Raw genomic sequence first — 26,295 nt, 5'->3', positions numbered from 1 at the left:
TCACAGCCTTTCCCTCTCCCCTCCACTGTCTCACAGCCTTTCCCTCTCCCCTCCACTGTCTCACAGCCTTTCCCTCTCCCCTCCACTGTCTCACAGCCTTTCCCTCTCCCCTCCACTGTCTCACAGCCTTTCCCTCTCCCCTCCACTGTCTCACAGCCTTTCCCTCTCCCCTCCACTGTCTCACAGCCTTTCCCTCTCCCCTCCACTGTCTCACAGCCTTTCCCTCTCCCCTCCACTGTCTCACAGCCTTTCCCTCTCCCCTCCACTGTCTCACAGCCTTTCCCTCTCCCCTCCACTGTCTCACAGCCTTTCCCTCTCCCCTCCACTGTCTCACAGCCTTTCCCTCTCCCCTCCACTCTCACAGCCTTTCCCTCTCCCCTCCACTGTCTCACAGCCTTTCCCTCTCCCCTCCACTGTCTCACAGCCTTTCCCTCTCCCCTCCACTGTCTCACAGCCTTTCCCTCTCCCCTCCACTGTCTCACAGCCTTTCCCTCTCCCCTCCACTGTCTCACAGCCTTTCCCTCTCCCCTCCACTGTCTCACAGCCTTTCCCTCTCCCCTCCACTGTCTCACAGCCTTTCCCTCTCCCCTCCACTCTCACAGCCTTTCCCTCTCCCCTCCACTGTCTCACAGCCTTTCCCTCTCCCCTGTCTCACAGCCTTTCCCTCTCCCCTGTCTCACAGCCTTTCCCTCTCCCCTGTCTCACAGCCTTTCCCTCTCCCCTCCACTGTCTCACAGCCTTTCCCTCTCCCCTCCACTGTCTCACAGCCTTTCCCTCTCCCCTCCACTGTCTCACAGCCTTTCCCTCTCCCCTCCACTGTCTCACAGCCTTTCCCTCTCCCCTCCACTCTCACAGCCTTTCCCTCTCCCCTCCACTCTCACAGCCTTTCCCTCTCCCCTCCACTCTCACAGCCTTTCCCTCTCCCCTCCACTGTCTCACAGCCTTTCCCTCTCCCCTCCACAGTCTCACAGCCTTTCCCTCTCCCCTCCACTGTCTCACAGCCTTTCCCTCTCCCCTCCACTGTCTCACAGCCTTTCCCTCTCCCCTCCACTGTCTCACAGCCTTTCCCTCTCCCCTCCACTGTCTCACAGCCTTTCCCTCTCCCCTCCACTGTCTCACAGCCTTTCCCTCTCCCCTCCACTGTCTCACATCCTTTCCCTCTCCCCTCCACTCTCACAGCCTTTCCCTCTCCCCTCCACTGTCTCACAGCCTTTCCCTCTCCCCTCCACTCTCACAGCCTTTCCCTCTCCCCTCCACTGTCTCACAGCCTTTCCCTCTCCCCTCCACTCTCACAGCCTTTCCCTCTCCCCTCCACTGTCTCACAGCCTTTCCCTCTCCCCTCCACTGTCTCACAGCCTTTCCCTCTCCCCTCCACTGTCTCACAGCCTTTCCCTCTCCCCTCCACTGTCTCACAGCCTTTCCCTCTCCCCTCCACTCTCACAGCCTTTCCCTCTCCCCTCCACTCTCACAGCCTTTCCCTCTCCCCTCCACTCTCACAGCCTTTCCCTCTCCCCTCCACTGTCTCACAGCCTTTCCCTCTCCCCTCCACTCTCACAGCCTTTCCCTCTCCCCTCCACTGTCTCACAGTCTTTCCCTCTCCCCTCCACTGTCTCACAGCCTTTCCCTCTCCCCTCCACTGTCTCACATCCTTTCCCTTTCCCCAAAACTGTCTCACAGCCTTTCCCTCTCCCCAAAACTGTCTCACAGCCTTTCCCTCTCCCCAAAACTGTCTCACAGCCTTTCCCTCTCCCCTCCACTCTCACAGCCTTTCCCTCTCCCCTCCACTCTCACAGGCTTTCCCTCTCCCCTCCACTCTCACAGCCTTTCCCTCTCCCCTCCACTGTCTCACAGCCTTTCCCTCTCCCCTCCACTCTCACAGCCTTTCCCTCTCCACCCCACTGTCTCACAGCCTTTCCCTCTCCCCTCCACTTTCACAGCCTTTCCCTCTCCCCTCCACTGTCTCCCTCACTATAGATTATTCACTGACATAAATGTCTGATTTGCATGATAATCCAGGACATTTGCATTGCATGGGTGAGTCAGTGGGAAAGATTGCCTTGCCGCGCTCTACAACAGGATCCAGGACGGGGTTGGGAAAGAGCTGTGGGTTTTACTGCACAGTACTGAAACACACACATGCATTCACACTCTCACACACGGATACGGACACAGACTCAAAACAATTATTGACATAATTGCCAAGTCTTTGGTTGAGTTTTTAACTACACACACAAAGTCTCAATTGTCTGAGGCTTTGTAAAGTGAAATGATGTACTGTACATTTCATGAAGTTTGACTTGGCCTGCTTCCAAATTCCAAGCAGCACCAGCGAGAATGTTTCTGTCTTGTGTCAGGACCTGCAGGCAGTAGAACTGTATCTCACAGCTGGGTTGAGGAGCATGTGGAGTGACTGAGGGTAAGATAGATATATTCTATAGCCTACAACACTGCTGTGGTGTGTAGTGTGTAGTGCCTGTGTGTGAGGAGAAAAGCCTCCTTCATACACACTGATATAGCCAGCTGTGTACTCTCACATCCCGAATGGGAACAACAGATGATGTGATTCATGCTTTAGTTTGGACGCCCATGGAAATCCAAGGGCTGTTTGCAGGCCCTCACAGTGCACAGCCAGCTGGGGACAGTGTCAACATATACTGTTTCATTACACAAACACTTCATTGTTCACCCGACTAGCATTATTACTGTTTAACTAAATCAATCACTCCCTACTGCTAATGAGAGAGAACCAACAAAAGTGTGTTTATCTAGGAATGAAAGATGAGCTTTTCACAATCCTATTGTAGGACTAAAAACGGGCTGCTGAATATGTGTGTGTGTGTGTGTGTGTGTGTGTGTGTGTGTGTGTGTGTGTGTGTGTGTGTGTGTGTGTAGGCTGCAGTGTGTTTTTCTGTGTAAAAATGAATGCATGCATTGCAGACGCGATGGCGGTGAAGCCTTTGACGGACATTTTTGTCTTTTAAAGTCCAGTTGGTGTTTGTGTATAAATGCAGCTGTAACAACCGGGCCATAACATGTACTGACACAGCCCTCTGCTTAAGGCCTCCATATTAGGAGGCTGGAGAAGAGAAAGGCGAAAACCTTGACAGAGGCTGCATGAATGCCATCAATGTTTGGAATTATTAAAATCCTTCTTGACGAGGAGTCAACAGGCTCTCTGTGTGCATCCCAAATGACACCCTACTCCCTATATAGTGCACTACTTTTGTGCATAATATAGGGACTAGTGTACTATTTAGGAGACACTGACTAGAGTCTGACAAATAAGGAGGAACAAGTGGATTATTCCAGGAACGTAACATCAGCGACTCATAAAAGGAAACAAAGGGGGCCACTCATCAGCAGAAAACACAAGCGCCTTTTCTGTTTGCATCCCTCTCCCACCGCCAGCTATATTTAGAGACAACATTTACCTATACAAGCCTTATGTTTTTCACCAGACTCTCCCTCACCTTTAGTTTCCACAGTAATGGAACCCACTGGGAAATGGGATGAGTATGTGAGTGAGAGTGTTTGCCTGTGTGTGTGTGTGTTTGCCTGTGTGTGTGCGTGCGTGTGTGTGTGTGTTTGCCTGTCTGTGTTGTGAGGAAGATACCCTGTTTGTCTGACCCTCTCAAAGGTAAACTATGCATCTGAGAATGTCTGAAATATGAAACTGGCTGATGGACAAACTCATAAAAATGTCAAGCAAATGTGAGCAGGACTGCACATAGAAATGCACTGTCTGCCTGATGGTCTGTTTTTTTGTCTGTCTGAGGAACACTCAGTGGAAGAACAATACAATAACCATTACAGTACAACAGACAGAGGCAGTGTCCTGAATGGCACCCTAATCCCTGGCTCAAAAGTAGTGCACTATATCATCACATTACAGCCTAAGTCATGCTCTCTGTGATCTGATAGGCTGTGAAGTCGTGGTCTCTGTGCTCTGATAGGCTGTGATGTGATGATGAAATCATGTTCTCTGTGCTCTGATAGGCTGTGATGTGAAGAAGTCATGGTCTGTGCTATGATAGGCTGTGATGTGATGATGAAATCATGGTCTCTGTGCTCTGATAGGCTGTGATGTGATGATGAAGTCATGGTCTCTGTGCTCTGATTGGCTGTGATGTGATGATGATGAGATGTGGTTATTGAAGCCTGGTTCCATGCTGGCCTGAGGGATAATGAGTCCAACTGAACAATGAACAGACAGAAGACAATGAGTCTCTCCTCCTCCTCCTCCTCTCGCCTTCCCCAGAATATTGTTCTCCGCTCTGGACCGGTTATACCAGTATGGCCAGTGTGTACGGGAACCTCTCTCCCTCTGGTCCCTCCTCCAGATTAGGCAGAACACAGAATGACTGATTGAGTAAGTATGAAACCAAGCCTTTCTGTAACTAGACACACTACCTCTTATAACCTCTACCACTCCACTCATCAGTTGACATGAACATTCTGCACGGATAACTTATGTGTACAGTACCATAACTGTAGTATGAAGTTGGAGTAAGTACACACACCCCACCACCAAAGAAAACATGTCAACTGCTGACATTTGTATCCTCTGAATAAGGTTAGATAAAGGGGAAAAGCGTGGGGAACAGACAGTGGTGACACTATCAACACTATAGTCTGTGTTGATGGAGGCTGAGTTGGAGCTGAGTGACGTCCTCTGTGGTCAGGTCTGCTAGGAGAGAAAGGAAACTGGAACAATGGGAGCCAAAGTGTCAGAGTAAATCTCAGGCCCAGCTCCACAGAGAGAGAGGGGCAGACCGGCTGGGCCTCTAAATTAGGCGTCTCAAAATAAAAAGGCCAACAAAACAGGAAGTATTGACCAAGTGACATCTGCTCCAATTGGGTCAGACGCCTCCCCCTCCCTCACTCCCTCCCTCCCTCCCCTACCTCCTTTTGTTTATGCTGACTGGACTGGAGGCTCTAATTGGCATGTCTACATCTATTTTGGGGTGGGAGGAATGTTTTTTTTCAGGCTCTGCTGCTAATTTCTATGGTGACTTTTGTTTTTCCTCCTCATCAAAGGTCCTGTCCATCAGCCCAGAGGATATGTAGCACAAACAACATCCTCCAGTGAAAATCTATTGAATATGTATGCGCATAATGTGTATAAAGTCTTTAAAAAAGGAACCATTCTGAAAATATAAATGTATTTGTTAATGCACAGGTGTGTATGTGTGTGTGTGTGTGTGTGTGTGTGTCTGAGTGTGCAAACAGTCCTTTAGGGCTTGTAGATAAGCCTTGTCACTCTGCATACACTAAAAGATTGATGACAGTCCACAGAATGGTGCCAGTGGTGACACCCAGGAATACAACAACTGTCTGCAACTAGGGTTGCAAAGGGTCGGAAAGTTTCCGGTTAATGTCCCAGGAATTTGGGGAATTTTGCTTAAATTCATCTAAAAAAGTTAGCTTACAACAATTAACCTTTTTTTGTGGGATATACATATGGCAATTCTAGGTCTTGTAGCATATTTTGGATAAACTATCCCATGCACAGTGCATTCCTCCATCACATGTACAGCTGATTCTCAAGATCTTGCACACTATTGAGCCCACACCACTACACTGTCTGAGCCAAGGACTACATGCTTTCTGATTAGTTTTGATTACAATACTGGGTGGGGTGAATATATTTTATATGACATGCATGATTTTTTGTTAATTAGTAAAAAGTAGCCTACAGCAAAGTGTGTTTAAATCATTTATAACTTGTTAACACTTTCTGCTAGTTAGTTTTTGCTACCATGTGGGTTTTAGCTTGCTTGAGCCTGCTAACTGAGGAGTGTTAATTCACCTGTTTCCATACATGTTTCATTTTAAAACATTTGTCTTAAAAAGGAGTTGTTTAATCTAACTGCGTAACTCTTTATCTGTATTTATTTGTATTTTAAGTCTTTTTTTTCTCTAATCTTTACAGGAAAATGCCATGGGCACTATCTGATGTGTGGAGACATTTCACTGCAGCTAATGTAGAAGGAAAAGCTGTGTACATTTGCAAATACAGTGCCAAATCACATGTGAAGAATGCAACAAAGATGCAGAATCATCTGGCCAAGTGCATAAAGTTCCCTCAGTGCTCACAACAAGCAACCTCTGACAAAAGTCCCTCTACTTCTATTCGAGGTGAAAATGAGGAATCAGACACCTTAAAGATAGCGACAGCTCATGGTCCTCCTGAAATCAGATGGTTTTTTTGACTCAATGGAGGAACGTAGTCAGAGAAATGCTGATGAATGTCTTGCTCGAGCTGTGTATGCAACTGGTTCACCTCTGATGCTCACATGCAATGTGTATTGGAAGAGATTTCTGAATGTTCTTCGCCCAGCATACACCCCTCCAACCAGACATGCTTTATCTACTCATTTGCTGGATGCAGAGTTCAATAGTTCAAGTGAAGGTCAAGCAAATCATAGAGAAAGCAGACTGTATTGCAATCGTCTCTGATTGGTGGTCGAATGTTTGTGGGCAAGGAGTAATTAACTACATCATCTCCACCCCTCATCCAGTATTCTACAAGAGCACAGACACAAGTGACAAAGACACACCAGTCTCTACATTGCAGATGAGCTGAAGGCAGTCATCAATGACCTTAGACCACAGAAGCTATTTGCACTGGTGACAGAAAATGCTGTGAACATGAAGGCTGCTTGGTCTAAAGTGGAGGAGTTCTACCCTCACGTCACACCCATTGGCTGTGCTGCTCATGCATTGAAACTGCTCCTCAAGGACATCATGGCACTGAAAACAATGGATACACTCTACAAGAGAGCCAAGGAAAGGGTTAGGTATGTGAAGGGTCATCAAGTTATAGCAGCAATCTACCTCACCAAGCAAAGTGAGAAGAATAAGAGCACCACATTGAAGCTGCCCAGCAACACACGTTGAGGTGGTGTTGTCATCATGTTTGACAGTCTCCTGGAGGGGAAGGAGTCTCTCCTAGAAATGGCCATATCAGTCTGCTGATATGGACAGTCCCATCAAGAGGATCCTCCTGGATGATGTATTTTGGGAGACAGTGGTAAGCAGCCTGAAACTGCTGAAACCTATAGCAGTAGCAATTGCACAGATTGAGGGAGACAATGCCGTCCTGTCTGATGTTCAGACTCTGCTTGCAGATGTAAGAGAAGAAATCCGTACTGCCCTGCCCACTTCACTGTTGCTCCAAGCAGAGAAAACTGCAGTTCTGAAATACATCAAAAAGCGTGAAGACTTCTGCTTGAAGCCCATACACACCGCAGTGTACATGTTGGACCCCAAGAATGCTGGCAAGAGCATCCTGTCTGGTGCAGAGATCAACAGGGCCTTTGGGGTCATCACTACTGTGTCTCGCCACCTTGGCCTGGATGAGGGCAAGGTTCTTGGCAGTGAGGCTCTTTCCCCTGTTGCCTCCATCATCCTCCAAATACCACCAACATCAGCTGCATCAGAGCGCACCTGGTCTTTGTTTGGGAACACACACACACACCAAAGCACACAACAGGCTGACCAATACAAGGGTTGAAAAATTGGTGGCCATCCGGGCAAATTTGAGTCTTTTTGAGCCTGACAACGAGCCATCCTCAACAAGGTTGGAAAGTGACAGTGAAGATGAGGCTTCAGAGTCTGATGTTCAAGAGGTGGACATTGAGAAGGTACCGAAAGAAGACATGGAAGCCTGAGAGGAAGACAACCAAAGCTTTAGTTTATAGACTATCATTTTACAGATGTATGTTGAAAACATTTTTGGGAGATGCGATGGATCATTGGGGATCATTCAATATTCCCTTTCTTTTGTTGTTCAGTAAAATCATGCCGTGTGAAGAGTCAACTAATTGAATTAAAGTTAAATTTGTAACTAAATAGTTTTTTAAATTTCCATTGGAAGGATTTAATCATTTGCAATTATGTCTACTTATGATAAGGTAAAAATGTTTATATTTCAGTCTCCATATGATATGGTAAATATATCCAATGCAAAACATATCTACATTTAAATGGTATTAATATTAATTTGCATATATTTCCGTTAATTCCCATATATTCCCACGAAAAGTTCCCACCTCTGAATATTCCCCAAAATGTGCAACCCTATCTACAACACACTATCTATCACCACTGTATCCTCTGGTCTACATTCAGTCTGCATCAATTCTCCAACCGTCTCTTTTCCAAAAATATAAAAAAAATTAATAAAGAATTTATTCCATGAAGGCACTACAAAAGCCCCACACTTGGCCAAGCTTAAAACACAAGTCAAGTTACTTAGTGGAAAGGTTCACCTACATTATGAGCAATTTTCTAGTCATGCAGGTTCAGTTCCTTTACATTCTGTGACCGTGTCTGAATACTTGCATTATAAATAGAAGGCATTTTGGGTATGCGAAAAGAAAGTTTTATACTACATGAAAATGTCAAAACTTGAGTATGCTTTAAATGCCTACTCATTTCGACTTTTCATCTAGTAGAATTCGCTGCACCCAACTGAGGAAGATAATTGTTTTTCAGACTCACGTGTTTGACAACAGCTGATAATCAGATATGGTGACGGGCTGTAGAAAAATTAACCAATGGCGGGAATAAACGCAATTACGCATTAGATGATGCATTCTCAGTAGCCTAGTATGTTGATATTTGGTGCTTACTGCATTCGGGTTTACTAAACAGTAAGTTTTAAATAGTATGTAGTACGATTAGTACAAAGTATGTATGCAGTTTCAGTAAGTAGTAGACAAGAAAGATTTCAGACACAACCAGTCTCTGCAAGACTGCCAGGAGCTTAAAGTATTCCCTTTGAACTTCCTGAGACATAATTAAACAGAGAAGAAATGAGAGGAGGAAAGGGGAAAGAGGTCAGAGCAGGGGGATTGTTATGACAACCTGACACCCCTGAGAAAGTCACCGGGGAGACCCCCCCCCCCCCCCTCCCCCCCCCCCCCCCCCCCCCCCCCTCTCTGAGCCTCCACTGAGGCATCTCAAACTCCCTCCCTCCCAAAAGGCGACATGCCACAGTGTTATTATGATCCCAACCTCTATATGTGTGTGTGTTCCACTCCTGAGGAGGAGTCTTTCACCATCTCTCAGTACAAGTGCAACTCAACACCTCCTTCCCTCTTCCTGCAGGCCCTCCTGTCGCTGAGCGTGTGTGTTTAGTGCGCGAGGTCAACCCTGCTGCGCAGCATGGCTTGCCATTCCTGTCTGCAGTATAGGATTGCCTGCAGTTAGCTGTGCTCTATGTACTTCTAGGAGCTGCCCGTTTCCAACATGTGGATACATAACGGAGTTGTTCCTGCCATATACAAAGGTCACCTCTATTCAATTTCTAGGATACCAGATCACATGTTGGTACATCAGGTAACATAGCTCTGCAGTAATGCTTGAGGACTTAACGCATACGAAATATTCATACAAAATAGCGGCATTCTTTATAATTGTGATGAAATGCAGTTGTTGATAACAGAAGCCTATATCAGGCCTCATTAGTCAGGCCTATCCACCTCATTTTCGAACGCTTTTAAAACACGGAAGCCAAACGTGGAAACTATGGATACAACTTCCTCCATGCTTGCGCATTATCATACTTCATATGCGCGTCACCAGAAATCCCTGCATTAGCATGTTTCTGTTAACTGATACACCATGACAAAATACACCATATTACTGTCCTGCTAATCTGCATGGACCTTGTAGGCTAAACATCCGAGAAAAAAACCATAATTGATTCAAATGGTTGCCCAATCAGGAAGGCTAGATGCAGTTATTTTGAAATGAATATGCATTCAAAATGCCAGAACGGTTATTCAAATGTCATAGGCTATTCACTGCAGTTTACAGGCTAGACTAGTGTTTTGTACTCACTTAAAAACAATAATAACATTCTTCATTACATTGTGTTGTTATTGTAGTCTAGGTAGGATACATTTCTTGTCCCTAAAAAACTAAAACAATAGGGTAGCTTTTCGTGCTGCGTACCCGCCGGGACTGGGACTAGAAAGGAGCGCAGCTTCAGGAGCACACATAGTGTAGGCGAACTATGATCTGACAGCCTAAACCTTTTTTTCTCTCGCGGGATAAATTGACTAGATATTTTCACTGCAATATTAAGCCTAACATTGAGCTTATGAATTATGGGCTAACATGCATACGCTTCGAACTTAGGCTATAGGCTACATTTCGAGCCTGTGTGTCTTAATTGTTCTGTTGTGCATTTACGCACCTGTCCTCTCCGCTGCCACAGCGATTCCTTTTAAATCTTGTCGAGGGGCATGAAAAGCCAGACAACAAAAGCTTGTTTGACACTTATTTTGACGTATTTTCTTTAGCCTACTAACAGCCTATTGGACGAGAGATGAATGCTTGTTTGCTGAATGTAAAATAGGCTACAGCATTAACAGGCAGGGGGAGTTGGAAAGGAGAAGCCCATATGTTCCTATATTAGGCCTATTTTAACACGGGGCTACATCCTGACTAAATAGACATACGCCATGTGAGTGGCCTACTAATGCAGCTTTCTGGACCCTCTGAACTGTTGAGAATAGACCCAAACTGAACCAAATGGTTGCATGATCAGGCCTAGTCTATTGGCCTATGCAGTTATTTCGGCATGAAACATTTATTTATGAGCAGTTATTCCAATTAGCCCACATCACTGACGTTTACTGTCTATGGACAATAATTGTGTATTCACTTGATAACAATAATACATTCCTCATTGAACTGTGTTGTTGTAGCACATGAATAATAATTTTGTCTACAAACCTTGGCCTAGGCCTATCCTGTTGTCACTTTACCCCTACCTAATACCTATATGCACTGTACATATCTACCTCAATTTCCTAATACCCCTGCACATCGACTCGGTACTAGTACCCAATGTATATAGTCAAGCTATCATTGCTTGTGTTACTATTTTTTTTTAAATATGATTTTTTATTTATTGTATACTTCATTGTTGAGAAGGGCTCGTAAGAAAGAATTTCACTGTTAGTCTACACCTGTTTTACGAAACATGTGACAATTAAAGATCTGCCATTTCATAATCTGGTTACTTATTTTTCTTGCACCTTGACAGGCAAATATTTTGCCTATAGCTCTAATATTTAGCTACTGAATGGCCTAATATCTAGCTAATATTTAGCTTCTTACTTCGGCTACACATCACTAGCCTCTCTCTTCCAGCTGTTCCCGTGCACAAGCCACTCCGCAATAGGCCGGCCATTCCTCTTCTCATAAAATCCCAGGGAAAGATATAGACTACAAAAGCTATAGGACATTTATTTTGATCGTGTTTATTTCTAGACCTAATAGCCTATTCGGGGAAATGAGAAGGCTTGCTCTTGCTAATTGCTGAATGTAAAACAGGCCTACAGCATTGGAAATGCATGTCGGGGAAAGTTAAGGAGAGAAAGTGCATTGGTGTGATCCCTTTTGGCCCGTTATGATAACATTGTTGCACTGATGCATTGCAAATAGTTGCACAGGACAGACAGAGGTGAGCACTGTAAAAAAAGAAGACCCAAAGAAATTGACAACCATTAGAAAAAATGGAAATCACTTGCAAACCACTTGAGCAATGAGGCAATGGCATTATGTAGGCCTAAAAGATGCGCAGAGTAAACAGTGTTTGTTGTCGAATTGCTACATTTAAAAACGAGTTACTATATTATTTTCATTATGCCTACATGTACATTAAAGTATTATTTGCAGTTGTCACTATGACAATGAACACACCCTGAAAGCACTGAACAGTCTGAACCACTATCTGTGCGTTAGAGACCTCATGAATGGTCTTGTGTTACCTAATAGCAGCATGTACGGTGCGTTGATCAGTTGATTAACAGGTGTAGGACTGTATAACGATATACTATTAACTTTCTTCTAGTGTGGATGCTCACCAACGTTTTATAGTTATGTAGCCTATCATCATCGTTATAGTTATTGGCTTGGTTGAAGACCCGGGCCTTAACACTGACACAACCCAACTAACTTGAATTAAATAAATATAAAATTAGACTTATACACTTACAGTATACATGTTTACTTGACTTTTATACTCTGTAAATGTACTCTTTCAAATAATTTACACTGGCAAGTTTGCCACCAGCGTGCTGCAGTGGGAAAGTAAAGCGGAAGTCGAATCCATCACTTCCATTGTTTGGCTGTGCCCATAGCAACGTTCAAAAATGAGGTGGATAGGTCAGTCAGGGTAGGTAGTCAAATAAAGTAAAATAAAATAATATTTGTCACATGCTTCGTTAACAACAGGACTAATAGTAGACTAATAGTGAAATGCTTGCTGATGGGCCTTCCCCAACATTGCAGAGAGAAAGAAAATAGAGAAATAATCTAAAAAGTAAAAAGTTATAATAAATACACAATGAGTAAAGATTAACTTGGCTATATACACAGGGTACAAGGTAATGGAGGTAGATATGTACATATAACTAGGAATAAAGTGACAGATAATAAACAGTAGCAGCAGCGTACGTGATGAGTCAAAAAAAAAGGTGCAAAAAGGGTCAAGCAGATCGTTAAATAGTTAACCAATAGCTACCCGGACTAACTATTTAACAGTCTTATGGCTTGGGGGTAGAAGCTGTTCAGAGTCCTGTTGGTTCCAGACTAGTCACTAGTCTCCTCCATGTCCTGTCAGTCCTCTCCTCCATTCTCTTCCCCTCTCCTCCATTCTCTTCCATTCTCTTCCCCTCTCCTCCATTCTCTTCCCCTCTCCTCCATTCTCTTCCCCTCTCCTCCATTCTCTTCCCCTCTCCTCCATTCTCTTCCCCTCTCCTCCATTCTCTTCCTTTATCTCTTCACCTCTCCTCTCCTCCCCTCCCATCTCTATGAGCTGTAGCAGTAGGACAGACAGACAGAAACAGACAGACAGGTAAGATAAGACAAAGGTTGACAGAGAGCAGAACAGCAGAGCAGAGTAGCAGTATGTAGACTTCCTCTGCTGGGTAAATATGTCTGGAATTACAGCAGGAATGTTAATCATGGCCCAGCATATCTATCAACCTGTCACTAAGAAAAATGTGTAGAACATACCTCCAAAACAATGTGAGCACATAGGGAGCTTGGAGAATAGAGTGTTGCTAATATAAAGATATGAGTTGTGTTTTCATGGAATTCGAATCTGGGGTCAAAATGAAAAGTTGACTTTTGTGATATGGTTCGAGGCAGAATCAAGAGAAACAATTCCAGATTGATAAAGCACCAGAGATAAGTACTGTATGTACTGTGAAATAACATTTTCCCATAGAAAAACAATATAAACAAGCCCAAAATAACCAGCTGTGGAATAACAGAGACATTGTATGTGGCCCTCTCTGTGAATGGTTTATCTCAGGCTGGCATGTGTGCGGACACGTTTGTGTGTGTGTGTGGCGTGTGACTGGTTTAGTGTGATGTGATCCTATCCGGCCAGCTCATTTGTTTGTGTGGGAGGACAGATGTGCCAGAGAGCTATCTATGGACTACCAATGGAAGGTGTGCTTCCAGCCCTCATCGTTATGGAAATCACCTGAGACCTACCTCTCTCTGTGTGTGTGTGTGTGTGTGTGTGTGTGTGTGTGTGTGTGTGTGTGTGTGTGTGTGTGTGTGTGTGTGTGTGTGTGTGTGTGTGTGCCTCAGTGTGTATGCGCGTGTGTTGCCTAATTGAAGCCGACCATAATGACGTGCCTGTGGACTGAGATCTTCCTCCTTCCATGGTGCTTGTTCAATATCATGTGCTTCCTTACCTCCTTCACTAGTCTTCAATTCCTCAGTCAGTCAGACCTGCTTTCCCAGGGCCTAGTCCTCTCAAGTGGAAGTAACTACTTATAGCATTCCAAATAAAGCTTCACGTCATCAAGCCTAGAGTTACTGAAAGAGGTCCAAGGTTCATGTATAATAACTTATACAGTTGATGAATTAGTATAGGAGGGTAGATAGACTGCTAGACAGAGAGAGAGAGAGAGAGAATCAGAATGGAAAATTGTGCCCACATGGCAGCTTGTATAACATGCTCAGCATACACAGTGAAGTGAAGTAGACCTGTCCACAGTGGCTGACTGCTCCAAGGAAATACAGGGACCCGTTTAAATACGGAATAAAAACAGAGACTATCTCTGTAACTCCTCAGCTAAGCCAAGTACATCTTGCTATTCGTAGACGGTGTGACAAACGTTATTTATCACATGTTTCATAAACAGGTGTAGACTTTTTATGATTTAAAAAAATAAGAATATACAAATATTAACGAGGAATAAATACACAATGAGTAAAGATAACTTGGCATTTGTGTGTGTGACTACCTCTTTCTTTGTGGGCCAGTGGATTGACAGTGGAGCAGAGGTTTATGTATTATACATTCTGTCCAGGCTAAAGTGTCCACTGTCCTTACCTGGGTTTCCAAAACAACTCAGGTTTCCTTTAGTGGGGTCAGGGGGTGCCGAGATAAAACAACACAATGTGAGATTTATTACCAAGGCCTCACAGTGACGTCTCTCCATATGGTATATGTTACTACGGAACATTAGAAAGATTCCATTAACGTAACATGGGTGATTGGAATACTACTGGAATAAATTGGGAGAGATTGGTTAGCATAAAAAAAGTGAGCAAAAGCTCTAAGAACTGGGTCCTTCTCAAATCTCCTTCTACAATCTTAAAGTGGCCCGACTAACTGTTTGAGTCCCTCTGCAGTTCTCCAGTTCCTCTGTTCCCTCAATTTCTCTCTCGCTGCCTGTCTCTCTCTCTCTTTCTGTTTTGTGGAAGGAGCAGCGCAAATACCAGCCCCATAGAGCAGGGAGAATGCAGAGAGCTTTAATCAACACCAGAAGAGCTCTCAGACATTTTAATTAATCACACACACACGCACATGCACACACACACACACACACACACACACACACACACACACACACACACAGCTTTCCCCACCAGCTGCCCTCCTGAGATCATTTTTTAAAGTAGTCTATTGTTTGGTTTCCTGCTCAGGCAAGGAAGCCCTAGTGATTAAAACTCAGGTTCCAGCCATGGACAGGGAGACAGGGACTAAGAGACAGGGACAGAGACATAGGCAGGGACAGAGAGACAGGGACAGAGACATAGGCAGGGACAGAGAGACAGGGACAGAGAGACAGGGAGAGAGAGACAGGGACAGAGAGACAGGGACAGAGAGACAAGGACAGCGAGACATGGGCAGGGACAGGAACAGAAAGACAGGAACAGAGAGACAGGGACAGAGACAGGGACAGAAAAAGACACGGACAGAGACAGGCCCAAAACAACAAGCCAACCACGCTTCAAAAACTATCTGAAAGATATGAAAACACACACAGCAGTGCTTCTTCTCTCTGTGAGCTATAATTAGTCAGAAGTGCTACCCCCCTCTTTACTCATCTTTGAACAGACCACATCCTCTTTTAACTCCTTCTTCTTCTCTCGCTCTTACTGGCCATATTCAGTCTCAGCTCTCACAGACAGACATGGCCTAGCTCTGCTTTGCCCTGGGCCATCCCATAACACCGCTAGAGATCAGGGGGCTAGTGTAACCATGGTAACCACGGCAGGCAAAAGGAAGCACAGTTGATAAAAACACAACAATGAGAGAGAAAGAGACACTTCCTGTTTGCAGAGTTTAGCTTCTTCCGAGCCAGTCACTTCTGTTGAGATGGTATTTATGAACCGTAAAGCTATAACCAAAGCGAAGCTCACGGTGGCCAAATTAACACAAATACACACGCCAGATCAAATATAGAACATATGCTAAATGTACACTTTACTACTGTTCTTAGATGAACAGTAGTAAACAGAATGTACACCAGATGTCTCTACTAATAAACCATGAGTGTAAAGCTATAGCTCTACAACTATTCAGACAGGCTCAGTCAAATGCATGTGCTGCTAGCTCAGTATTTTCAAGACCAAGCTATTCAAGACCAAGCTATATTTTCTTCCTCACATTACATTTGAGCTGAAAGACCAGGGGCCAGCAGGAGTCCCCTCTCCCCCTCCCCCCTCTCCCCCTCCAGCCCATAGCCCAGCCAGTAAATGGCTGAAGGGGAGCTGCTACCCATTCAACTGAGTTGATTAATGTCTAACTCTCACTCCATAGGCCCTGAGGACATCAAACTAATTAACCAACAGCAACAGAGAGAGGAGAGATGGAAAGGTTAGTAAGGGATTGAAAGTAAAAACCAGGTCATTGACTCCTAGAAAACTGAATGGGGCTAGTATTTTGTTGTTACCAATGCAGCCATTTTGATCTCAATATCAAATAATATCTGGGCAAGATTTACATTTTCAATTAATATGGTCAAAAAGAAACAAAAATAGGTTTTTAGCAAAGAGCAATTTCTCAAGCAAGAATTTTGCTCAGACTGTCTGGGAGTGGTCTGAGTTGGAAGGGGAAAACAGAAAACTAGCTGTTATTGGCAGAGAGGTTTGGAACTCCTTCTTATTGGTCTATTAACTAATTTACCGCCCGGTGATGTCACCAGGCAGGCCAAAACTCCATCCTACCAAAGCAGGCTGAGATTTCAGGCTGTCTTTTCAATAGTGCTGAGTGATTAACCAAAATGTCTGTTTTTTCCCAGTTTTTAAACAACTAATTGACTGACATCGGTTCAATTATTTGAATTTCATTTTTTTTTTGTGCTCAATGCACAGCTTCTTTGGAGATAAATCAGATCCAGCCTGAACTGTGCAATGTAGTAAGGAGTTGTAGTTTCCAACAGGCCGATATTCTACATAGTTTAGCGCATAAAAAGTGGTAATTAACTACAATGACCATAATCCATTGCGCATCTACTTGTAAGGTCTGTGTTTCTTTTACGCCTGCTACGGAAGAGACAAATAATGCGTGATCGGGCTCGTGCCGTGGAGGAGATCTTCGTGGGCTATACTCAGCCTCGTCTCAGGGTAGTAAGTTAGTGGTCTGTTGATATCCCTCTAGTGGTGTGGGGGCTGTGCTTTGGCAAAGTGGGTGGGGTTATAACCTGCCTGGTTGGCCCTGTCCGGGGGTATCATTGTGCAGGGCCACAGTGTCCCTCGACCCACCCCTGTCTCAGTCTCCAGTATCTATGCTGCAATAGTCTATGTGCCGGGGGGCTAGGGTCAGTCTGTTATATCTGGTGTAATTCTACTGTCTTATCTGGTGTCCTGTGTGAATTTGAGTATGATCCGTCTAATTCTCTCTCTCTCCCCCCTCCCTTCTTGAGCCATAGGATCATGCCTCAAGACTACTTAGCCTGATGACTCCTGGCTGTCCCCAGTCCACCTGGTCATGCTGCTGCTCCAGTTTCAACTGTTCTGTCTGCGGCTAGGGAACCCTGACCTGTTCAACAGACGTGCTACCTTGTCCCGGACCTGCTGTTTTCGACTTTCTCTGTCTACCGCACCTGCTGTCTCGACCTCTGAATGCTCGGCTAGGAAAAGCCAACTGACATTTACTCCTCAGGCACTGACCTGTTGCACCCTCTACAACCACTGATTATAATTTGACCCTGCTGGTCATCTATGAACGTTTGAACATCTTGAAGAACAATGGCCTTAAATGGCCATGTACTCTTATAATCTCCACCCGGTACAGACAGAAGAGTATTGGCCACACCTCATAGCCTGGTTCATCGCTAGGTTTCTTCCTAGGTTCTGGCCTTTCTAGAGAGTTTTTCCTAGCCACCGTGCTTCTACATCTGCATTGTTTGCTGTTTGGGGTTTCAGGCTGGGTTTCTGTATAACACTTTGTGACATCTGCTGATGTAAAAAGGGCTTTATAAATACATGTGTTTGATTGATTGATATACAGTGCATTCGGAAAGTATTCAGACCCCTTCCCTTTTTCCACATTTTGTTACGTTACAGCCTTATTCTAAAATGGATTTTAAAACTTTTTTTACTTAATGTACACACAATACCCCATAATGACAAAGCGAAAACAGGTTTTTACACATTTCTGCAAATGTATAAATGTTTTTAAGAAAATACCTTATTTACATAAGTATTCAGAGCCTTTGCTATGAGACTAGAACTTGAGCTCAGGTGCATCCTGTTTACATTGATCATCTTTGAGATGTTTCGACAACTTGATCGGAGTCCACCTGTGGTAAATTCAATTGATTGAACATGATTTGGAAAGGCACACAACTGTCTATATAAGGTCCCACAGTTGACAGTGAATGTCAGAGCAAAAACCAAGCCATGGGGTCGAAGGAATTGCCCGTAGAGCTCAGAGACAGGATTGTGTCGAGGCACAGATCTGGGGAAGGGTACCAACAAATGTCTGCAGCATTGAAGGTCCAAGAACACAGTGGCCTCCATCATTCTTAAATGGAAGAAGTTTGGAACCACCAAGACTCTTCAGAGCTGGTCGCCCAGCCAAACTGAGCAATTGGGAGAGAAGGGCTTTGGTCGAGGAGGTGACCAAGAACCCGATGGTCACTCTGACAGAGCTCCATAGTTCCTCTGTGGAGATGGGAGAACCTTTCAGAAGGACAACCATTTGCAGAACTCCACCAATCAGGCCTTCATGGTAGAGTGGCCAGGCAGAAGCCACTCCTCAGTAAAAGGCACATGACCGCCCGCTTGGAGTTTGCCAAAAAACACCTAAAGGACTCTGACCATGAAAAAACAAGATTCTCTGGTCTGATGAAACCAAGATATAACTATATTGCCTAAATGCAAAGCGTCACAACTGGAGGAATCCTGGCACCATCACTACAGTGAAGTTGGGTGGTGGCAGCATCATGCTGTGGGGATGTTTTTCAGAGGCAGGGACTGGGAGACTAGTCAGGATCGAGCGAAAGATGAACGGAGCAAAGTACAGGTAGATCCTTGATGAAAATGTCCTTGAGTGGTCCAGTCAGAGTTGAACATCTCTGGAGAGACCTGAAAATAGCTGTGCAGCGACGCTCCCCATCCAACCTGACAATGCTTGAGAGGATCTGCCGAGAAGAATAGGAGAAACTCCCCAGGTACAGGTGTGCCAAGCTTGTAGCTTCATACCCAAGAAGACTCAAGGCTGTAATCACTGCCAAAGGTGCTTCAACAAAGTACTGCATAAAGGGTTTGAATAATTTTTTTAATGCAATATTTAAATTATTATTTTTATAAATGTGCAAAAATGTCTAAAAAGCTGTTTTTCCTTTGTCATTCTGTGGTATTAGGCGTGGATTGATGAGGGGGAAAAACAATTTTATCCATTTTAGAATAAGGCAGTAACGTAACAAAATGTGGAAAAGTGGAATGAATAATTTCCGAATGCACTGTAGAGAGCAGCTGTTGTGTTGCGAGGTATCTCCACCTGAAAATACAGGCTGTAAGTAATTGATAGTTAGTATTCAGCAGTCACCTGCCTTACCTACTTTGAAGAATTACAAAATAGTGATTTTGTCAAACAGCATAGGCAGCAGGTCTATAGTGATGAGATGACTTGAAATTAAATAATACATTCATCAAATAAAACAAATGTAATATATACAACAACTGAAATATTTTATTAAAGTAAAGTAATGTGAATAAATAATGGTTAATAAGTGATAATCATTAATGGACAGTCACTACCATCACAGGACTTTTATTAATGTAAGGGGTGCGTACTGGCGGCAGAGAAGTCAGGCGCAGGAGAGCAAAAACTGTGTTTACAACGGAGCAGTTTAATAATAAAAACCACCGGAATCAGAACAAACAATCAATGGGTACAAAACCCGTTGCACACCAGATAAACGTGCACTTACAATAAACAATTCCGGACAAGGACATGGGGGGAACAGAGGGTTAAATACACAACATGTAATGATGGAATTGAAACCAGGTGTGTGGGAAGACAAGACAAAACAAATGGAAAATTAAAAGTGGATCGATGATGGCTAGAAGACCGGCGACGCCGACCGAACAAGGAGAGGAACCAACTTCGGCGGAAGTCGTGACAATTGTTTTATTCTGTGTTGTTACAGCATTTAAACCAAATAATCAAAACCAAAATCGAAAACAGTGATTATTTTTTAATAATTGAACCCGAAATTGAACCGACATCAAAACACACTAATCTCTCAGCACTACTTTTCAAACAGTTTTAACTAAAAAGGCATTGTCATAATGTTCAACCTCAATGTTCAACCTCAGTGTTGAAAACATAGGCAAATCATGTTTTTGCTTGCACTGGGCCTTTAAACAATGATAGTGTTTTTCTCTTAACCGTTGCTAAATCAACCTTGTGCAACCCAGGATCTCTAATTATAGTGCCTGTTGACCGCAATTCCATATACCCTGATCTGTCAGTACTTCTACATCCCCTTCTCTCTCTGTCTTTCTCTCAGTTCCATCTCTCTCGCTCTCTCTTTTTCTCTCTCTCCCTCTGTTTTACTCAACCCCTCTTTTTCCCCTTCTTTTTGAGGGTCTGAAGGACTCCACAGCTGTCAGCGCCTTTCAGACCCTCTGCTTCAAAAGCAGCTGCCCTGCAAACAGTAATGAGTCGTTAGGACGTCAAGAAATGGTCGCCTAAAGTCGTCAGGACATTGTGTCATGGTCCACTGGAGGTTTTTTCTAGTTCCCGGTTGGTCCCGAGGACATTTTTAGGACTTTCTTGGGATGTTGTGCCTTGGTCCCCCTGGAGGTTTTGCCTAGTTCTCCGTTTTCCCAGGGACATCCCCGAGGACATTTTTAGGATGTTGTGCCATGGTCCTCTGGAGGTTTTGTCTAGTTCCCCGTTTGTCCCAGGGACATTTTTAGGACGTTCTTGGGACATTGTGTCATGGTCCTCTGTTGGTTTTTGTCTAGTTCCCTGTTTATCCCGGGGACGTCACCTGATGAGCTCAAATAAACATTTTCCCCCTCTACCTAGGGCATGAGGTCCACAAGGCTCTGATTGGTGAACCACAGGTATACTCACAACACTTTGTCTTTTGGCAATGCTAGGGACATCCACACACAGACAGTGCTTTTAACATAGTGTTTTCAACTTACATATTTGACACACATTACATATGTTTAGTCATACAGTAATTATAATTGAACATGTCTTCACCTGGGATTTGAACTCACAACCTTTGGTTCACAGCGTTCCGATTTCCCTGCTATTCCACCATGTCTATCAATTACTGATTTCACGTGTAGGCCTATTCCTACACTTTGCACTTTAAAGTAAATCTCATCACTGTTAAAAATACACTGAAGAAAAAGTATTATATTTATAATATGCCCCACCAACATTAGACAACTAAGCTCAAAATGCTGAAATTAGTAAATGAAATAAATGAGAGAATAGTCAGATTAACTGATCATTTAATACATTTTCAAGTTAATAAGAGTGCACTCTCCTCAAGCAAATAGCATGGTATTATTTCACTGTTATAGCTACTGTAAATTGGAAAGTGCAGTTAGATTAACAAGAATTTAAGCTTTCTGCCAATATCAGATATGTCTATGTCCTGGGAAATGTTCTTGTTACTTACAACCTCATGCTAATCACATTAGCCTACGTTAGCTCAGCAGTCCCGTGGGGGACACACCGATCCTTTAGACGTTAATAAACCAATTAGGCACATTTGGGCAGTCTTGATATAACATTTCGAACAGAAATGCAATGGTTCATTGAATCAGTCTAACAGTTTGCACATACACTGCTAGTGGCCAAATTCTAAATTGCGTCTAACCTGGAATAGTACATTACGGCCTTTCTCTTGCATTTCAAAGATGATGGAACAAACAAATAAATAAAAAATACATGTTTTTTTCTTTGTATTATCTTTTACCAGATCTAATGTGTTATAATCTCCTACATTAATTTCACATTTCTACAAACTTCAAAGTGTTTCCTTGCAAATGGTATCAAGAATATGCATAACCTTGCTTCAGGTCCTGAGCTACAGGCAGTTAGATTTGGGTATGTAATTTTAGGCGAACATTTAAAAAAAGGGTCCGATCCTTAAGAGGTTTTAAATATCAGTGCAGATGGCACTCTTCTGTTAAGTACAGAGATGTATTATAGGTCATGAATGTGTAGGAGACTTCTGAAATTCTACAGATTTAGTAGCGCAGCAGGAAGATTAGGATACCTCAAATTCCTAGGTTGTGAGTTCAAATCCCAGGCGGGGTCATATTGAAAAGTCAGTACCAAGTGATTATGTCAAATGTAATAATAGTGTCATTGTTTAAAGACTTTTACACTAATTTAGCTGAACAGTGTACCACTTGCCTTAAAACTCCGATACCATTTCATTACTTTGCTTCATGCTATAGCTAGAGGACTCCTGCTATCTCCAGGAGTGATAATCTGTTGTTGTCTAGCTAGGGCCATATACTTTAAGTGCTGCCTGTTTTCCCAGTGGCCTACTTGGAGTGTGAACTTCTGCTTGTTTTCCCAGTAGCCTACTTTGTATGTGAACTGCTGCCTGTTTTCCCAGCAGCCTACTTGGAGTGTGAACTGCTGCCTGTTTTCCCAGCGGCCTACTTGGAGTGTGAACTTCTGCCTGTTTTCCCAGCAGCCTACTTGGAGTGTGAACTGCTGCCTGTTTTCCCAGCAGCCTACTTGGAGTGTGAACTGCTGCCTGTTTTCCCAGCAGCCTACTTGGAGTGTGAACTGCTGCCTGTTTTCCCAGCAACCTACTTGGAGTGTGAACTGTTGCCTGTTTTCCCAGCAGCCTACTTGGAGTGTGAACTGCTGCCTGTTTTCCCAGCAACCTACTTGGAGTGTGAACTTCTGCCTGTTTTCCCAGCAGCCTACTTGGAGTGTGAACTGCTGACTGCTCATAATTTGCAGATAATTTTTGACACATCAACTAGGATCAATTTGTGACTTATTTTGGTAATCAGTGGCTATATTGGGGGAGGGGGAGATGTTTCACCTCTCCTAGGCAATTAGCAATTAGTGTTAGTTATTCAGGCCTTTATGGTGGCCATGGTCGTGTCAGTGGCGGTCGTGTCGTAAAACTAAGACCGTTGCCGAAACAAAGACGGTTCTGCCGAATTGTTCTGTGGAGTTGTTTGAGGAAGGAAAGAGAGGAAGGCTCCACACTACTCTCTCCCCTGAGTATCTGGTTATTACAGATCTCATTTTGCTCTTTTGTAGCTCTGTTAACCTGTTGGGGATGGGGGCGCTGTTTAGACTATTTATGCTAATGTGGCTAATTTTTTAAACGGCTTCCCACAAAATCCTTGATCGTACAATATGCATATTATTATTATTATTGGATAGAAAACAGTCTATAGTTTCTATAGGAGTTGAAATTTTGTCTCTAAGTGGAACAGAGCCCATTCTACAGCAATTTCCCTGACATGGAGTCAGATTTGAGAAATGTTGGCCACTCTTCTGAAGGCAGTTAAAAGGGCACTGTCGTTGCTATGACTATACGGACACTTCTTACGTCTTCCCCTGGATGCCTTTACGTGATGACGATTCCAACGGGGTCGATTGCACGTTCACAGGCCCTACAAATGAAAAAACCCTGAAGCTAGTCATTCTTTCCTTGGTGCGTAACGCGCGTGCTGGTCACCGACCCGCTCCTGTTCCAAGCGTTAGTTTAGCCTGTTATATTTCTCCGGTCATCTTTTCACTCGTTATAGGAGTTAAAAACATCATAAGGTAGTTAATTTAAAGCGTTTTATAGCAATTTATATCCGTTTAGTGCGATTTTGGGACATTTATTTTTGCAACGATGTGAAAAGTTGGGCACGCTTTTCAGTTCATCCCGAACGCAGTTGACATTTCCACATGGCAAGAGGACAGCTTTCCACCAAAAGACGATTTCTCCCAAGAAAGGATCCTTTGCCCAAGATACTGATGGAAGAACAGCTCAAGGTAGGACATTTTTATTATGATAAATCGTGTTTCTGTCGAAACATTTTAGTGGCTTAGAACGCCATGTTTTATGACGTAGCTTCGCTAGGCGCAAACTGTATTGAAAAGTAAGGATAAATTAAAAAATGTAATAACGCAATTGTATTAAGAATTAAATTGTCTATCAATCCCTGTCCACCCTATATTTTTTAGTCACGTTTATGAGTATTTATGTATAAGAGTAGATCACTGTCTAAGTGGCGCAAGGACATTTTCTTTACCAGCTTGTCTACATTTCACATTGTCTAACCATGATTTTGGTGGCTAAATATAAACATTTGCGATCAAACTCTATATGGAATGTGTAATATGATGTTACAGGAGTGTCATCGGAAGAATTCTGAGAAGGTTAGTGAAAAAATTAATATCTTTTGGCGATGTTGACTTTTATCGCTCACTTTGGCTAGAATCAATGCTGGGCTGCTAATTGCTATGTGCTAAGCTAATATAACGATTTATTGTGTTTTCGCTGTAAGACACTTAGAAAATCTGAAATATTGTCTGTATTCACAGGATCTGTGTCTTTCGATTCGTGTATGCTGTGTATTTTTACGAAATGTTTGATGATTAGTAGTTAGGTAAACACGTTGCTCATTGTAATTATTCTAGTCCATTTGTGATGGTGGGTGCAATTGTAAACTATGCCATCTACCTGAAATATGCACTTTTTTCTAACAAAACCTATCCCATACCATAAATATGTTATCAGACTGTCATCTAATGAGTTTTTTTGTTGGTTAGGGGCTATAAATATCTTAGTTTAGCCGAATTGGTGATGGCTACTGGTGTTGGTGGACAAATAAAAGATGGTGGATTATGCTAATGTGTTTTTAGGTAATAGATGTACATCTTTACATATTGTGTCTTCCCTGTAAAACATTTTAAAAATCGGAAATGTTGACTGGATTCACAAGATCTGTGTCTTTCATTAGCTGTATTGGACTTTAATGTGTGAAAGTTAAATATTTTAAAAAAATATTTTTTTTGAATTTCGCGGCACTGGTTTTTCAGTGGGGGGGGGGGGGGGTGCCGCTAGCGCCACGCTGATCCTAGACAGGTTAACTATGTGTGTGTTTTCTACACCCGTTTGCACCTCTCCCTGTAGGCTTTACAGACGCTCCCCACCACTTGGCTGCAATCCTTCTAATTTAGTGTACCATGCGCACACAACCCATGTGGAATTCCGGTTCTCTGGCAGCGTTTGGAACTGCTGATCAGCGGTCAAGAATGCTGAGTTCATCTCAGCGTCTCAGGATCTGCACACTCTTGGATTGCATCCTACCTGGCAGGCCGCTCCTAGCAGGTGAAGTGGAGAGGATCTGTGTCTGCACCACATACTCTCACTACTGGTGTCCCCCAGGGCTCAGTTTTACGCCCTCTTCTCTCTATACACCAAGTTACTTGGCTCTGTCATATCCTCACATGATCTTTCCTATCATTGCTATTCGGATGACACTCAACTAGAGAACGTTCCTTTGGGACCATCACGCAACATTCTTAGAACTTTCTCAGAACGTCAGAGGGATAACGTCACGCCGAAACACTTAATCAAATCAAAGTGTATTTGTCACGTGCGCAGAATACAATGGGTGTAGACCTTACAGTGAAATGCTTACTTACAGGCTCTAACCAACAGTGCAAAAAAGGTATTAGGTGAACAATAGGTAAGTAAAGAAATAAATAAAACAACAGTAAAAAAGCCAGTGAAAATGACAGTAGCGAGGCTATATACAGGCACCGGTTAGTCAGGCTGATTGAGGTAGTATGTACATGTAGATATGGTTAAAGTGACTATGCATATATGATGAACAGAGAGTAGCAGTAGTGTAAGAGGGGTTGGCGGGTGGTGGGTGGCAGGACACAATGCAGATAGCCCGGTTAGCCTATGTACGGGGGCACTGGTTGGTCGGGCCAATTGAGGTAGTATGTACATGAATGTATAGTTAAAGTGACTATGCATATATGATAAACAGAGAGTAGCAGCAGCGTAAAAGAGGAGTTGGGGGGGCACACAATGCAAATAGTCCGGGTAGCTATTTGATGACCTTTTCAGGAGTCTTATGGCTTGGGGGTAAAAACTGTTGAGAAGCCTTTTTGTCCTAGACTTGGCACTCTGCTTGCCATACGGTAGTAGAGAGAACAGTCTATGACTGGGATGGCTGGGGTCAGACAATTTTTAGGGCCTTCCTCTGACACTGCCTGGTGTAGAGGTCCTGGATGGCAGGCAGCTTAGCCCCAGTGATGTACTGGGCCGTACGCACTACCCTCTGTAGTGCCTTGCGATCGGAGGCCGAGCAATTGCCTTTTGGCCCATTCTAGTTTGTTGGAGATGTGGACACCAATGAACTTGAAGCTCTCAACCTGGTCCACTACAGCCCCATCGATGAGAATGGGGGCGTGCTCGGTCCTCCTTTTCCTGTAGTCCACAATCATCTCCTTAGTCTTGGTTACTTTGAGGGATAGGTTGTTATTCTGGCACCCCCCGG

General features: G+C 43.7%; 1 protein-coding gene across 5 annotated transcripts in view; it reads right to left on the bottom strand.

Annotated features, from left to right (window-relative positions):
- LOC129860858 (histone deacetylase 7-like) overlaps nt 1–26,295 on the bottom strand; it is a 72,581-nt gene that overhangs the window by 27,341 nt on the left and 18,945 nt on the right. The gene's annotated exons all lie outside the window — the stretch shown is intronic.

Source organism: Salvelinus fontinalis, chromosome 8, assembly GCF_029448725.1.
Source record: "Salvelinus fontinalis isolate EN_2023a chromosome 8, ASM2944872v1, whole genome shotgun sequence".
NCBI classification, from domain to species: Eukaryota; Metazoa; Chordata; class Actinopteri; order Salmoniformes; family Salmonidae; genus Salvelinus; species Salvelinus fontinalis.
The sequence above is the reverse complement of the archived record's forward strand: the minus strand, read 5'-3'. Positions and strand labels throughout refer to the sequence as shown.